This window comes from Coturnix japonica, chromosome 15 (genome assembly GCF_001577835.2).
Source record: "Coturnix japonica isolate 7356 chromosome 15, Coturnix japonica 2.1, whole genome shotgun sequence".
Classification (NCBI taxonomy): Eukaryota; Metazoa; Chordata; class Aves; order Galliformes; family Phasianidae; genus Coturnix; species Coturnix japonica.
This window is the reverse complement of record NC_029530.1, coordinates 6,332,143-6,346,760: the sequence shown is the minus strand read 5'-3', so window position 1 is coordinate 6,346,760 and position 14,618 is coordinate 6,332,143. Positions and strand designations below refer to the sequence as shown.

The 14,618-nt window shown below is 47.5% G+C and overlaps 1 long non-coding RNA gene across 1 annotated transcript in view; it reads left to right on the top strand.

Annotated features, from left to right (window-relative positions):
• The window catches only part of LOC107321414, a 67,149-nt gene that overhangs the window by 51,802 nt on the left and 729 nt on the right, over positions 1–14,618 (top strand). The gene's annotated exons all lie outside the window — the stretch shown is intronic.

The window sequence follows — 14,618 nt, the reverse complement described above, 5'->3', positions numbered from 1 at the left end:
GCCATTGGGAAATATATCTGGCCAAGGAAAATGAGATCCAAGGACACATGTGGGAATAGGGTTTGCATTCTCCATCCTCCCGGCTGGAGGTGTCTGGTTTTTCCCACGGAGGGCTGTTAATATTCTTTGCACTTGCAGAGACAGCACTGAGGCGGTCTCAGCCTTCTCTCCTATTCAGCTCCTCCTTCCAAGGCCGCACATTTTGGCAGACTTCTTGTTCCAAGCCAGTGGACCTTGTTACATGTCGGAATGCATAATCCAAACCTCCCTTCCTTGAAGCGCTGAAGCAGGAGCTGGGATGAAGTGTTCTGTACCTTCATTCCTGTAATTAACAGCTCCAGCTAAACTGTCTGCAGGCGTGAGTTGTTCTAATTGCCCTCCACCTACAGCCCCTTCCACTACCTCCCACAAACCCTGAGGTGCCTGAGCACAGTGGCCTTCCTTTGGCTGTGGGTGCTATAGAGTGCTGGGAAGCCTCCAGCTGTGCCCTGCAGCACCTGGAGGGTACCTCCCCTGGTGCCACCTGATACCTCATACCTGAAATAGGATGTGATCTTTTTAGACATCTCAGAGCTAGTTCAAGGGCACAGGAGACTGATACAGAGATGAGGAGCAGCATGGGACAGGAGAGTGCTCCTAACTCCTGTCCCTAAAACTCTTCTCCCTTCAGTAAGGACAGATCAGGCAAGCTGAACAACTTTCCTGTTATTCTGCATCTGAGCATGTTAGCACATAGACATAGCTAATCTGTATCTCTCTGTTTCACTTCAGTTCTGTGCTTTGGCTTCTTTTTCTTTTCTGTTGGCAGCGAGTTCAAAGAGTAATGATCACAGTAAAAAGAAAAGAGAATCCCTATGGCTGTGTTGAGATCCTGAGCTGGAAAGCACCACACGAGCACAAAGAACTACTGCATCACTTTTGAATCTCCTATTACCATGAGCAGAGAGAGACCTGTCCACAAGGCAGCTCCTGGCGAATCTGCTTTTAGGCTGATAGCAATTTATGATAGTTTTATTTCACTTGCATGAATTAGTAAAAGAAAATAATTTGCAAATTAAAACAATTCCTTCAGCAACTTATGACTCAGAGTGAGGCAAGCAGCCAGGACTGAAAGCTAAATTATTTTCAGCTTTGCTCAACTCTTGGGCAAGGTCTGTTTCGAAGTAAACCATAATGAGACACATGAATGTCGTATGGGGACACTTGGATGTGAAGGGCTGGGCCACAACCTGCCCACTGCATTGACTCATGAACAGTCCAGATTTCACATGTAAATGGCATTCACTTCATATAGGTAAAGTTAGGTATCTTGGGCACCAGAAACTGGACTATTCCCTGCACGCGTTGCACAAGCTGTAAGGAAGGGCTCTGGGTCTCTCTCAATTCCTTGCAGCTGTATGTGATGCTTTCAGATCTTCACAAGCAGCCATCCATCATTAGTGAAGCCAAGCTGCAGATGATTTCCATCATTTGACAATCATATACTTCCCCTTCTTGCCCTTGGTGGGGTCTTCAAAGGAAGGAGAAGCCCTTTGCTACGTGTGGATTCAGTTGCTTAGAGATTGTGCTTAGCACACTTGCGAGAGTGAATCATGGTAGAGAACCCAGATGAGTTATGCCTTTTCTCTAAGTGGGAGCTAAATATGGGCTGATCAAAGGTAGGAAGAAGTAGGAAAAAGTCCAGTGTGTGCTTTTGGGTGACTACTTGTGTTTGACCCACCTACATCTGTCCCACAGGGAACAAGCTCCCAGCCTGGCTGGTTGGGGAACGTGACTTTGGGCTCTGTGGTTCTGCACTGCAGGTGGTTGGCTGTGCCCTATCCCTCTGTGCCTCATCCCCTTCCTCTTCTTTGCTTTAGTTGTTCCCCTTTTTTCCTGTGTTAGGCCAGACAAGGAAGGCAGGGCTCCCACCCAGCTCCTGTCGCCATGAGAAGAGCAGCGTCTGGAGCACGCACAGGCGATTAAATGTGTCATGTGTGCATCATTTAAATTAACGCTGCTAAAACAACAATGCTATTTTTAATATTTAAAGAGCCTCTTTGAAGAATAGGAGAATCTGTCACCTTTCCGGGTGGGTTTGAGTCCTCTGTTCTGAGAGTTTCTCTAGGATGAAAGGCGCTGGCTGTGTGGGGAACGACTTGGTGTGATGAGGGTGTGGGGAGGGGAGCAGCTCTCCCACTTGCAGTGCCTCAGGCTGCAGCTATGCTACTTTCCCAGACTGTTTTTTGTGGATCCACCAGGGAGTCCCCCATGCCAGAAACGTGGGGCTCTGGATATCTGCCCTGGGCTGTCCCTGTGGGATGCTAGCAGCAGCCATGGAGCACCTTGGGCTCCACTTGCCTCCCTCCATGTTTTGCATTGCAACACAGCATGAAGGCTGCAATCCTGTCCTAAGCCTTCTGTCTGCTCCCTCCTCCCTATGCCTGCTGTGGCCTTGTTTATGCAGCTGCTGGTGCATGATACCTCCGGACAGCCATAAGTCTGAAAACATAGCTGCTGTTCTACTCTCCCTAAAGCAAGGTCAGGGGAGCAGAGAGCAGCCCCTGCCCCACCTTCCCCTGCAGCACTGCTGGCCACTGACTTTTGGCCTCATTGCTGCTGGTTTGGTTGCCCCTCTGCCTCCTCTATATGGTGTCTGCTGTGAGCAGGGAATGAAGAAGCAGCCCCTCTCCCATTGCCTCCCGGAGCCTTTCCCCCCTGGGGCTGGAGGGGAAGGGGCTGCTGCTAGGGGTGGGATCATATATTAATGTTATTGGAGGGAAAAGTCTATTAGGATTCTGTAGCTCTGAAAAATACATAAGTCTAAAATAAGACTAATGAGACATTTACTGGTGCGGTTGGGTTGCATTAATAACCCTTCAGAGGATACAATTGCAAAAGGCTTTCACTGTAATTACTGCGCTAATGATCAGCAGTGACATCATATTAGACCAAATGTGGCGTTTGTTTTGGATGCAGTTCAGGATGGGGACTCCTCCCAGGCTGGACCAGCAGTGTGTTCCCGTCCCCCACTTTGCTAATCACTGCTCGTAGGTGCAGCTTTCCAGCTCAGCTCTGACCTTTGTTCCTTGTGTGTTTGGGTTGCTTCTTGGCATGCAGTAGGGCAGGGTGCAGGGCTGAGCCCATTTTGGGGCTGGTAGCGTGGCTGTGATCCCATAGCCCTGCTCTCCTTGCTCGGGTCGGGACTGACAGCCTCTTGTTAAGCCTCTGACAGAGCATCAACTTTTAAGGATCCAGGGAAAGCAGGGCTTTTAATTAAAAAAAGAAGCAGCAGCAACTCATGATTTCTGCCTCTCCTGGTAGCAGCCTTCCTGCTCCAGCGTTTAAACACGTCAAATTGATAGCGCTGTCAGCCGTGCCCATCGGCGACTGCTCCCGGCCCCAGCCCTCCCACCAGGGGCTGCTTTTGAAGCAGCAGCTCCTCTCTGCAGTTCTCCTTGGGGACCCTCATTCCCTCTTGCAAAGACCTCTGGCTGTTACCCCACACTGGCACTGCTTCCAGGCACCACCTGGCAAAGCAGGGACTGACCCTGGCTTTGGGCACTGGGTGGATGGCACAGCTTCAGCAATGGAACAGAAATCGTGGTTCCAAGGGCTTTACCAAGTTCTTCACCATTTGATGGAGAGTTTTTATATTGTTATTAATGTGAGCGTTATGTTTTCATTTTACTATTTCCATTGTGGTTTGGTTTTTTTCCCCGCCTTTCTTTTCTTTTGACTTCTGAAGTAGGATCGGGTAAAAGACCCAAAGTAGCAAAACCAAAGCGCCGTGTTTTGAAAGATTAAAAATTAATGCCATGTAAGAGCTAAACAGTGTTTCAAAACCTTGAAATTCCCCGTGAAATGGAAATGTTTCTTTCGGAATGGGTCTGCAAGTCCAAGCAAGGAAGTTCCAAGGTCCTTAAAGGCCCTAATTCCATTGCAGTACCATGTTCTGGAGCCAGTGCAGCCTGTTTGTGTGCTTCCTCTCCCATCCCTCTCCTTTCCTCATTGCCCGCTCAGGTGCTCAGTGGCGGTGGTGGTGAGGAGCAGGGGGGCCGAGGGGGCTTTCGATTCAAGGTCTGCTCACTGCTTGAGCGATCAACATCATTTCCATACTATAATTACATTGCCCAATCCTCTCCTGATTTTACTGCTATCTTGTAAGGCGTCCCGGTTGTGAGTAATTTAAAGCTATATGAGATGTCAGGCTCTGTGAAACAATCACCCCTCAAAGAAATATGGTCTGAGATAATAATTGATAAGTCCCATTAGGCAATGGGGCCCGCTATTTCCTACTTGGCCTCTTCTGAGGCGGCCTTGTTGGTTCGCTTAATGCAGATTTTGTCACTCGGCGTCATTGAGAGCTGCACACCTGGCCTGGAGAGCCTGGGGGCTGGGGTTGTGTTGGCATCCTCCTTCCTAGACCCCAGTGCTTCAGGCAGTGCTCTCATATGATGTGCTGTGAGCATTCCTTACTGCCTGCATCTAGTCTGTGGGTTTTGGCTACCGAGGGAGGTGGTAGGGTCCCCATTCTGAAAGGGAAAGTGGAGATGTGGCACTGAGGGACAGGATAAGTGAGCATGATGGGGGTGGGCTGAGGGATCTTGAGGGTCTTTTCCAACCTTAATAATTCTATGTCTCTGTGATTCTATTTAGGGACAAGATTTGTGGGCATGGTGGGGTTGTCTTGGTGGTCCTTTCCAACCTTTAATGGTTCTGTGATTCTATGACTATGTGTACATACTCATCTCCATGCAGATACATACCCAAGCACCATTCCAGCTCCCTGTGCCCAGTCCATGCTCTGGGAATGGATGCAGCATTTCCATTACCGTTCCCATTGCTTTGCCATTACCTCACCCACTCAGGGTCTGGAAAACAGAGAGTAAAGTGTTATCCCTGTGTCTGGGTTCTGTGAGTTTTAATGCTGCGTCTCCAGCTTTTAATGATTGGACAGATAACAAACTCTCTTCCTTTTCAACTTTTAAATTTTTAATTATAGAAGAAAATGTAAACTTAATTTTTTTTGTTGTCGGAAAAACAGGAGAGGTCTTGCCCATGACAACAGAATGAGTGATGAATTATGCAAGCAGCAAGGGAAAAGCTGGCTTTTTTTTTTGATGTGCTATTTTATAATTGCATAAACTACTGCACTCCTGAATCGGGCAAACATTATTTTACACATTCAGTAACCTTTAAAAAATGGTGACAACTAATTTATGATGTCCTATAATAAAATAATAAAAAGCGAGCATTACGACAGGAATTTTAACAAGGCTGCAAAACTTGAGCGTTCTCTCCAGGAAAGGCAGAGAGTTCAGAATAGAACTAATATATAGGAAAAGAGCAGGTTTTTCTGCAGCAAAGGAGAGCTCCCAGCTTTTGGTACAGGTTTGTTTTAAGGGATGGAACAGGATCTTGCATGGCGTAACCCAGAGGATAAAAATGCGTGACATGGAGGAGGGGTGAGGAGCTCTTTCACTTTGCGTTAACTTTGGCCTATTTAAGAAACACTTTCCAAGGAGGAATTTCAGCATCTGAAACCTTTGTTCTCTCCCCAGGCACTGGTTTGTATAGATAGGAATCTCAGTTCTACAGAACGGAAAAATTTGAGAGATGTTCCAATTCATAAACACTGAAGCAATCTCACTGTGATGACACAATCTGACAGCTGTTAAAATATTATAATAAAACAGAAGGAAAAAAAAGAAGAGAAATATACCATAATTCATTACTATCTCTGAAATGTTTGAGAGAGTAAAGAAAGTCAAAACGGATCCGTTTTTATCTTGGATTATTTTGTTGAAGGATTGATTCCGGTGAGGAAACCTTCATGGGGTGTTTTGATGGGGTTGTGGAGGTACCTCTGGAGATGGACTGAGTGCTGGTAGCTGTACAATAGCCCCTACCCTGGGCAGGCTGAGGGCATAGCTCTGCAGAGTGAGGTTGTGCTGGTGTCCTAACTTCATTATATCCTGGTGCTTTGGTGTTATTGCATCCTGATGTCCTGGCATCATTGTCTCCTGGTGCCACTGAATCCAAGTGTTTAGGTGTTATTGTGTCCTGGTGTCCTAGTGTCATTGCATCCTGGCATCATGGCATCGTTGTGACCTGGTGTCATTGTGTCCTAGCGTCATTGCATCCTGATGACCTGCTGTCATAGCGTTCTGGTGTCCAGGTGCCACTGTATCCTGGTGGCCTGTTGTCATTGAGTCCTGTGTCCTGGTGTCTTTGCATCCTGGAGCCACTGAGTCCTGGTGGCCAAATGTCATTGCATCCTGGCACTGTCTTGGTGCTTTGCTGGGCATCCTGATGTTATAGTGTCTAGTGCATTGCTTGTGGTCTGGTGTCGCTGTGTCCTGGTTCCTGGCTGGTGGTGGGCTTGGTTGCACTGTAGCTGATGTGAGAGCACCAACTGCTCATTCCCCCATTTAGGAATTGTCTTGCTAGATGCAGCATGGGCAGGGCAGGATGTCTGTGTCTGAAACGGCTTCTTCTGAGTGTGGAAATCATATTTGGCTTCTGACATATCACCCAAATGAGGAACAAAACACCAAGGTCCCATGTGACTTTTCCAGGGAGGCAGTGGGAGGTGAGCTGGGGGTGACTGAGCTGTGGGGATGTGCTGATGCTGTAAGGCAGGGGGTGCTGCATCGGCTCATCCCACTGGGAATTACACCCTCCTTGTCTAGAGATGGCTCTACAGCAGCTTTTTGTAAGTGATTGGCACTCGCCCCGGCAGCATACACAAAAGGGGCCATCCTTTTGCTTGCAAAGCTCCATCAGAGAACTGTAGCAGCAAAATAAAAATGCAAATGTTTATCTCAACTCCTCTTTCAGTCTTGACTGCTGCTGAAAGCAGCTTTACAAATTCTGAATCCATTGCCTCCCTGGAGAAATCCCAGCACTGTTTTGTAAGCAAAAGTCTTTGCCACGCAGCTGCTGTGAAAATTTTGACAAGGAAGTGACTGCTTTTAGAGCACATGGGTGGCACACCTGGAATGGGCTCAGTCCTGTTGGCTGGGGGTGCACAGAGGCAGCCCCCCAGCAGCACCAGCCCCGTCTGCCTTATATATTACCTTATTATTTAAAGGACCCCTATTGCTTTCTCTAATTTTCATCTCAAATCATTCTTGCTGATAAATGTGTTCACCAATGCTGAAAGGTGATGTGGTGGCTCCAGATAAGACTACCAGTTTATCTGTGCTCCTGCGCTCTTGATTCTCCTGTTATTCATTTGGCTCTCTGCAGTGCCTGTCTGATGGGATAACAGTTAGATAGCTGAGCTGGGTGCCCATCTTCTTGTCCCTCTTCAGCCTGTGATGCCAGGTGTGATCTTCTCTTATAGAAAGTGCTCTAACATGCTCTGACATAAGGTGAAAGGGAAGTGTGCCCTTGGTGTAGAGCAAGAGCCCTTCAGGATGAGATCTTATTAAAGCTTAGTAACATGACTGTTGCAGTGTGAATCCTCTCTGTATCTTCCCCATCAGTAGTGTGTGCTCTATTCAGATGTTGACTACTCAGCTCTTGGACTAGCAGGATAATAGACTACCAATAAAGAAGGGAAAACACAAGCAGAAATGTTTAGTAGTGGCTGCCTAACAGGCAGAACTCCTGGTCTACCAGCATGAAGGACCAAACAGTGTGCAGACTATCTCTTGCCATAGAAGAATATAAGTCATACAGTGGCTTAGGTTGGAGGGGACCTTCAAGATCATCTTGTTCACAGGGCTCTCCTATCAAGGTAGCCATAATTCAAGCAAGTACATATTTTGCCACTTCTCACTGCCCAGCCCAGCACTGGTGCCCATCACCACCCCGTGCTGCCCACACCAGCCTCCAGCCCACGGCTCTGGGCTTTGCTCCCAGAGCCATTTGTATTTCGGCTGTGCTTGTTCCAGGCTTGCTGCCTTCCCTCTGAAATCATCTTTCCCACCTCTTTCTACCTCTCATTCGGGTTGTAAATCTGCTGCTATTAATTAATTTATAATTAAGTTCCATACACCAACCGCTCGCTGTAAGAGAGATGATTTCAGATAATCTTGCTTTGTCAAAATATGCCTGTCTCCTTTCAGAGCTGCGAGGAAAACACTGAGCAGCTCCGGGATTTGAGATGTTAAACAGATAGATGGGATGAGGCTTTGCCCTGCAGGAGCCCATGCAGAGCACAACAGAGAAGTGAGCACAGCCCAGCACGGTGCATGGGGATGGGCTGGAGCAGCCCCCCCTGGACCCCTCCATCCCACAGCCTGGCACAGCTCAGAGCCCATGGTGTTGAATGCTTCACCCTGCAGGAAGTGCTTCAAGTCGTATTTAATACAGACGCAGACTCTAACCTGTTTGCTCTCTAATTGGCTGCAAACTAAACAAGCCATAGATATCCAATTATGTGCTTGCACACGGAGCGCCCTGTGTCCTGCCGTAGCTCAGAGGCTCAGGGAAGCATTTAGTTGCTAATAAACAGAGTGCTCAGTTTAATTGGAAAGGTTATTGCAATTGAGAGGGACCCAATGGCGGCGAGTGCTCACAGGGCCAAAATCCCACAGAGGCAGCATCCAAAGTGTGCGGTGCATGGAGTCCCCAGGCAGGTACATGGGGTGTAACCAAGGGGTGACTCTTGGTGGCCCCACTGGCCTGAGTGGGAGGTGAGAGGGGTTGATAGTGACACAGGGCATGCTGCTCTTGTGTGTCATGGTGATTTCACCCTCTGTGTGACATGGTGGCACTCACTGCAGGTGCTCACCCAGCCCCGGAACATCCTGAAATCAGAGAGAAGGGAAGTAGCACAAGAAATAGCTGCATTGTTTCTTTCTGGGAGCTATAGAAAAACAAACAAGTCTAACTAAGTGCTTTGGCAATTATACAGACAAACAAATCACTTTCCCAAATTGCTTCTTTGGGGAATTACGGCTCCTGGAAATGAAACACAAACAGATTATTAAAAAAGAGCTTCCCGTTGGGAGAGAAACAGTATTTACAAGAGAAGATGTGCCTAGCTGGACCTCTAATTGCTGTTCATTATCTCATATTGATTTAATTAGTTGCTGTACTCAGGTCTAAATTGCCTGCTGTCCTCTGCAGGGATTTAGGTGCCAGGCGCTGCCCCGTAGTGTGGGGTGTCTGGGGTGCAGGGTGTCCCTGGTGAGGTGGGATGGGGTGGCAGGCAGGCTAGCCTGGGGGGCTCCTCCTGTTCAACCTGCAGAAGCTGCAAGGTGCTAATTAACTGAAGTAATTAGAAAGAGTATCTTCATCACTCCGAATTGCAGTGGCTGTGTGAAGCAGAGCACAAGGGCTGCTGCTTCAATAGCAACGACATGGCCAGTTGGGGATGAAGGGTGAGCACAGTCCTCCTCTCTAATGGGACATGTGGGAACACAGCACCCAGGAGCACTGCATCCCCTGCATAGAGCCCTGTGGGCAGCTCCAGTACCAGGGAGTGCCTGTTAGTTCTCTTTTATAATTGCAGGTGATTAATGGGGGAGCAAGCAGTTGTGCTTAGAAACCCAGTAATTGCTTCTTTAAGGAAACTGCATCCAGGCAGGAAGATGACACATTACAGTCTGACTGAAATCTGAATTTGGGAAACTGATGCTCCTGATGCAAAATTCATATTCCTTGAATGGATGTGGCAGCTCCAGGTATGGTGTGAATTACAGGATGGAGTGGCTGAGCCCACCAGGTGCTGGGGATGCAGTGGTGGTGTGGGCAGGGAGCCATGAGATGGATCAGTGCTCGTCACAGTGGGTTCCACCATACACCAACCCCAGCCCTGGGACTGGGAGCAGAGTCAGGTATGAGGAAGCTGGAGGTGCAGCCACTGATAAAAATGATCTTTTGTGCATCAAATCAGTATTCTGCGGGCTGCTCTAGATTCAATACATCAAAGGTTGAAGGATCATACAACCCTATTAGCTGCAAACTTTAATTTCCCTTCGGGGCTGCTGTGTTACAATGGAACTACAGCAGCAATTACAACTTTTCCTTCACTGACAACTTGTTTAGATCAATAATGTCCTCAGCATCTTGAATCAAGGTGGGCTCCATCAGCTCTCCAGCGGCACCCAGGCCCCGTGACACAGGGACAGAGGGAGTGGGTTTCATACCATGGTAGATGCAGTCACCCACAGTGATTTGTTGAACTTGGCCATCCTCACCAACTGGAGCTCCCCTGGATGAGAATGGGGGATTCAATACCCTTTTTCCTTTGGCCACAGCAGAGAGGGCTCTGCCATCTTGGCATGGGGACACAGGGGATGTGAGCTCAGGGCTGGCACCTGGCAGCGTATGCAGAACACTGAGCTGCTGCTGCTTCCCTCGGTGGCACAAAGCCAGGGAGCAGCAAGGAGCAGCAATAAATCCACCCACCCAACAAGGGCTGGCTTGGGAATTGAAAAGGAGAAAAATCAAACAGGAGCGAGTGTGGTCTCCATCCCTGAGACAGATGGCCTGGTGGAATCATAAAAAAAAAGTGGTACAGAACTTGTGGGTGGAACGGGATGCAGTAATTATGATCCTTCAGTGAGTAAGAGCAGAGTGGCTCCCAGCTATCACCTGCTAATCCCTAAGAAGGTTGGACACCTGTCTCTGACGAGGCGAGGGCTGTGATTTAACTCAGGCCCTTTGGATTTCTTTTTAATGTGGCAGATGGAGCATTCCTGTTGGAGATGCTGGAACTTCTATGCTGGCGTGCTCCTGGTGCCCACGTGCCAGCAGGGGCAAGGGGGAGGTGAGGGTGGCTTGATGCTCTGCTAGCTCCAGGTGATGGCTGAAAAACCACAGGCTTGTACGTAAAGTTTATAAAACAGCATAGTGCTACATTTTGCAGAACATTAGGGGCCAGTGAGATGGCCTTGAAAGAATCAGTGTGTGATGTATTGGCTCTGAGTCCATCTCCGTGGTACAGGCTGTTCCTTCCAGTAGATGTGCTAGAATGAAGGTTAGGGAAACCTCGTCAGAACACAGTCAGGAGTCAAATATCTCATGTGCAAACACGTTGCAGACCTTACCTCTCTAAAGCCAACAGCCTTGTCTGGGAAGAAATGGAATGCAATCTATATGAAATTAGAGCTGAGCTGGATGTTGCGGCTTCTGATTTTGCAGGATGTGCATGCACACGTGTATGAGCACGTGTATGGATAAGCACAATAAACAATAACATCAGCTGTATTTTTCAGTGAGAAATTGGTCTGCAGGTCTGTGGGCCATGCAATAGCAAGCTGCAAGCGATGCATGCATGCTGAGTGAAAAGTGTCGCACAGTGTGCCAGAACTTCCCTCCCGTTCCATCGCTGCTACTAACACTCTGGCTCTCTCCTATTTAACACATCTTTCAGCTGACCCTGGAGGTGTTACTTTCAAAATCAGTGTCATCGTGCAGGGAACTGGGAAGTGTCCAACACTGCTAGCCCGGGGCACATGCTGTGTGTGCATGTGTGAGCATGCTGATTATGTAGCTGCTCATCTCAAGCAGGGTTTATGTGGTCAGGTAGCAGAAAAGTTAACAGCGAATAAATGGAGTCATGATATCACAGCTGTAAGGCTGGAGCCCAGGACACTCTGCTGGTGGATGAGCTGTGCTGTGCACTGTGGTCCCGTTGCCTGCAGCACACAGGGACACCCACAGCTCCACCAGCACTCACAGCCCCATTCCCTGACCTTGGGTGTCTACAGGGATGGGGAACCGTCACCTTCCTGGGCACCGTTTGACACCCATTCAAGTTGGAACACCCCAAACCCAGCTCTGCTGGTGTGCCTGGTTCTGCTTCAGCAGAGCACGGAGCTGCTTTGCAAAGAAGCTGTTGGCAAATCATTTCTAGGGCTCTGATTCAGCAAGGTACTTAAGCACATGATTAATTTGGTAGTCAATAGGAGCACTCACAGGTTGAAACTTGAGGGATACACAAGGCCTAGCAGAACCAAACCATAGCAGGTGATTTACTAACATTACTTTGTGGCCTTGTTGATGCAGAATCTGGAAGACCAGGTGCATTTCTCATAGGAGCAGAATTTAAAAGGTTCTCTGTATCGATGTGCTGCTTTCTGGCAAGGTTCCTGCTTGTAATTGTATTCTATGAGAGTTGTCTGTGCATGTAATGGCTGCATGGGGACAAAAGGAGGATGGCATTGGAGCCCCTGAGCATCCAATAGGAAGAAGTGGATTCTTCCTTCTCAAGTGTCCAGTGCTGGATGCAAAGTGTTGGTCAGAGTGTGGCCGGTGCTCTCCTGCCTGTGGAATCCAGAATTGGAAATGGAGAAGCCAAGTAAGCATCAAAGTGTAATGTGTGGGGAATGCAAGCTTTTTCAATGCGCACTTTAAGCTTTAAGGCTGCTATGAATCACACTGTTCATGGCTGCGCTGGGGAGCATGCTGAGGTTTCGCTATGGAGCCTGAGACAAAGTGCATGCCTCCCAATGGAAACATACTTTGAATGGAACAAATGTGGCTCCAATTTATAGCACAGAGTCTGGCCGGGATGCCGTGAGGTTCCCTTGAGTAAGGAGTGGCAAAAGAAGACAAATGTGGGATGCTCAGAGATGCAGAGAAAGCACTGCTGCGTGCCTGGCCCATGGCCAGTGTCGTGCCTGGCTCCAAGGCCAGCATCCAGCTTCACTGTGTTCCCACACAGCCTGGCACACAAGGCTGGGGCACTGAGAGAGCTCGTCAGCCTGATGTGTCAGACTGCTCTTGGGCTGAAAAGTGCACTCATCTCTGCCTTGAAATGCGTTGGTAGTATTGACCTACCGTATTCCTATGCAATTACAACAGGGCTTGTATGCATCACACTGCTCATCCCTCTTATCACGTACTCCTGCTTAATTGCTAGGCTGTGATCTGCATGAGAACCAGAGGATAATTTAGCTGTACATGCACAAGACAGTGCTGCAGCAATGCAATACAGGCTGCATGCAGGGCAGAGTGCTCTGTTTGTACCAGGACAGCTATGTGTGGGCACACAGCTACCAGGCAGGTGCATTCCACCAACAGTGAAATGTCGAAGCTATCAACTCTGTAAAAGTTAAGGAAATAAAGTTTTACTGCAGGGAATGACTCAGCTTTATATGAGCTATAAAAGCCCGCCCAGTGTTTGTGAGTGGTCTGCTAATCCTGCCTCCGCCTGGACCCGTAAATCCAATAAAGGGCTGTTGCCTCCAACTGGGTCACTGCTGCTTAATTACTGAAGTCCTCAGGTGCCAGTTCTCATGAATAAACAATTGGTTCATGGATGAAACAAATCAACGTATTAAACAACCTTTATAGCTTAAAAAGTTCCAACTGTTATGCAAATAGACCTGTTAAATGAAGAATATTCCTAGGTAAAATAATTATGCAGAACAGTTTCCCCTCTGCATAAGGTGCCAAAAATTATCTCAGTGATGCCAATTATCTGCTTGTTAGCACTGACATTATCATAGTCATTACACAGAACCGGTGCAGTTTATGTAAGATCTACACTGTGTTCCATTGTCATTTTTTTTTCTTCCCTATTTACAACTTCGTATAATAAATGTCATTTTTCAAATGTTAAGGTATTTGGTATTTAATCTGTCATTAATGCTGTGGGTATGTCTGGCCCCTAATAGGAAGAATGGTTCTAACACCCTGCAGTGCTAATAGGAAACAAGGGAAAGAAAAAAGTGGGGCTCCCTGGGGGCATCTGCTGGGCCAAGGGCAGGAAATTTGGTGTGATTTTGGCAGCTGCTCTATGGCAGCCTCCAGATGTGTTTCTGTGTGTGCACCAAAAAAGCCTCCAATAACCAAGTTGTTAGTCTTGAATAACTCTCTTTGGGCCACTCTACGCTGTCATTTTCTTGTCAGGATCCTTCTTCCCCATAATTCCTCCCTGCTGAGAGCCACCTTTGTTTAATGTCTCTATAATTATTGGGACATTGCACTCAGAAAGCTTCAGAACATGGCAGCATCTTGTCCAAGGCATCCCATCCTCTGAAGTGTGTTCCCAAGATGTAGAGAGAAATAAATGAATTGGTCTACTTGGTTGTGTAAGGGTTTCTGAAACATGCTGAAAAACATTGCTTCCTTATTGTGGAATTACTGATAACCACTTCAGCAACAGGTTACGAACAGTCCTCTAATTATGTATTATAGCCACAGTATTTCTATGAATCATTAATTAATTTTCCTCAGCTATCCAGCATGAAAAATTGATGTCTGGAGAAAACAAGTGGAAAAGGAGAAACTGAACACATCCATAAATAGAGAAAGGAGAGAGACAGTGAGAGGACATGCAGGGAGGTGGAGAGGGAGAGGAGGGAGGAAGGGGATAAAGAGGAGGAAGACGAGCACTCAACAGGGACCGTGCCAGGATCATTGAGGCTGGAGGCAGGGCCACCACCTATGGGACACCAGAAGTGCAGGACTAGGAATTCCCACTGCAGTCATTCAAATACCTGTTGTTGTTATTATTATTATTATTATTATTATTATTATTATTATTATTATTATTATTATTATTATTATTATTATTATTTAAAACAAATTTAAAAGGTCATATCACAGTAATTGCTTGGACTCGAGACTTTAAGCAGATAACTATCAAAGTGAGATAACAATCCCTGTCTTGGAAGACATTGTGGGCCACCAGGAGACAGCATAGGGTTATGTCGCTGTCCCCTCCCCGT